Source organism: Limulus polyphemus, unplaced genomic scaffold (genome assembly GCF_000517525.1).
Source record: "Limulus polyphemus unplaced genomic scaffold, Limulus_polyphemus-2.1.2 Scaffold6899, whole genome shotgun sequence".
Classification (NCBI taxonomy): Eukaryota; Metazoa; Arthropoda; class Merostomata; order Xiphosura; family Limulidae; genus Limulus; species Limulus polyphemus.
The window spans coordinates 1-2,574 of record NW_013672509.1 but is presented as its reverse complement, the minus strand read 5'-3'; positions in this window follow the sequence as shown (position 1 = coordinate 2,574).

Sequence of the window (2,574 nt, the reverse complement as noted above, 5' to 3'; positions counted from 1 at the left end):
GCTCTAGGCTAGATGATCCCACACTACGTCTTTACTTTAGGCTTACTATACCAACACTCACTACACTTATAAGGTTTCACGTCACAGACACACCCCTCACGGACCCTTGCACCCCGTCATTAAAATCGTAATGAGCAGACAGTAATCGAACTATTCTATCTGGATAAATGCATTTTGGCTTTGATTACCCTTCCTATTTCGAGAAATCAAGAGAAGTCAATCTTGACGAGACACACACTGGCTTTTATATATGTTAGATGTTTCAACAACAACAAGTTTTGCATGAGATAATTATTACGCATTGTTGATTTTATAGTAATATGTTTCATTAACAGCTAGTTTTGCACGAGATTATTATATTTCAACATCATTAGTGTTTTTGTTAGGGGTCATCATTAAGTTCCTCAGGTAACTTTCGTTCACATTAAAAACACTATGCTAGTCAAAAAACCATTTAAGCTAAATCAAAGGTTCTGATTTAAAAACATATCTTATAATCTACATCTTATGACTAGTCCAACTGTCCAAGAAGTTAGTTACATATAATTTACTGGGCGAAAACAAACACATCATATAAAAAACAGTTGGTTTGTTCCCACGCCAAGCATCCTGGCTGCTCAGGATTGAAACGGCTTCAAAGTCCTTGAGGATCATTGCTACTCATGTATTCTGGCATGTCTTTTTAATAGAAACTTTAGTCTTTATCGTCTTGACACGGATTAGCAATGTCTCTCGTCCGAGTTTCACTGTATTAACACAATTTAGCAGTGTCTCTAGTCCGAGTTTCACATTTTAGCACTGCCCCTGGTTTCAGTTTCATTATTTTGACACAGATTATCACTGTTTCTCGTCCGTGTTTCACTATATTAACACAGTTTCACAGTATTAAGATAGTTTATCACTGCCTCTGGTTTCAATTTCATTATTTTGACACAGTTTAGAACTGGCTCTGAGACTAGTTTAAGTGTCTTGTCACGGTCTATCACTGCCTCTGTCCCGAGTTTCACTGTCTTGACACGGTTTATCACTGCCCACTGTCTCGAGATTCACTATATTGACACGGATTAACACTGCCTCTGCCATGAATTTCACTGTCTGACACGGATTAGAACTGCCCTTTAGCCTGAATTTCACTGTCTGACACGGATTAGAACTGCCCTTTAGCCTGAGTTTCATTGTCCTGACACGGATTAACACTACCTTTGCCCTGAATTTCACTGTCTGACACGGTTTATCACTGCTCTCTGGCCTGAATTTCACTATCTTGACACGGATTAACACACTGCCTCTGCCCTGTATTTCATTGTCTGACACGATTTATCACAGCCGTCTGGTCTGACTTTCACTGTCCTGACACGGATTAACACTGCCCTCGGAACTGAGTTTAACTGTATGATACGGTTTATCACTGCCCTCTGGCCTGAGTTTCACTGTCTTGATACGGATTAACACTGCCTCTATCCTGAATTCCACTGTCTGACACGGATTAGAACTGTCCTCTGCCCTGTATTTCACTGTCTGACACGGTTTATCACTGCCCTCTGCCCCGAGTTTCACTGTCTGACACGATTTATCACAGCCGTCTGGTCTGACTTTCACTGTCCTGACACGGATTAACAGTGCCCTCGGAACTGAGTTTAACTGTATGACACGGTTTATCACTGCATTCTGCCATGAGTTTCACTATCTTGACACGGTTTGTCACTGCCCTCTGGCCTAAGTTTCACTGTCTTGATACGGAGTAACACTGCCTCTATCCTAAATTCCACTGTCTGACACGGATTAGAACTGTCCTTTGGCCTGAATTTCACTGTTCGGACATGAATAAAAACAGCCTCTCTCCTAAATTTCACTATCTGACACGTTTTATCACTGCCCTCTGGCCTGAGTTTCACTGTCTGACACGGTTTATCACTGCTCTCTGGCCTGAGTTTCACTGTCTTGACACGGATTAACACTGCCCTCTGGCCAGAATTTCACTGTCTGACACGGTTTATCACTGCTCTCTGGCCTGAGTTTCACTGTCTTGACACGGATTAACACTGACTTTGCCCTGAATTTCACTGTCTGACACGGTTTATCACTGCTCTCTGGCCTGAGTTTCACTGTCTTGACACGGTTTATCACTAACTTTGCCCTGAATTTCACTGTCTGACACGGTTTATCACTGCACTCTGGCCTGAATTTCGCTGTCTGACACGGATTAGCACTGCCCTATGGCCTGAGTTTTACTGTCTGACATGGTTTATCACTGCCCTCTGACCTGAGTTCCACTGTCCTGACACGGATTATCACTGCCCTCTGGTCTGAGTTTTACTGTCTGACACGGTTTATCACTGCACTCTGGCCTGAGTTTCACGGTCTGACACGATTTATCACTGCTCTCTGGCCTGAGTTTCACTGTCTTGACACGGTTTATCACTGACTTTGCCCTGAATTTCACTGTCTGACACGGTTTATCACTGCACTCTGGCCTGAATTTCGCTGTCTGACACGGATTAGCACTGCCCTATAGCCTGAGTTTCACGGTCTGACACGATTTATCACTGCTCTCTGGCCTGAGTTTCACTGTCT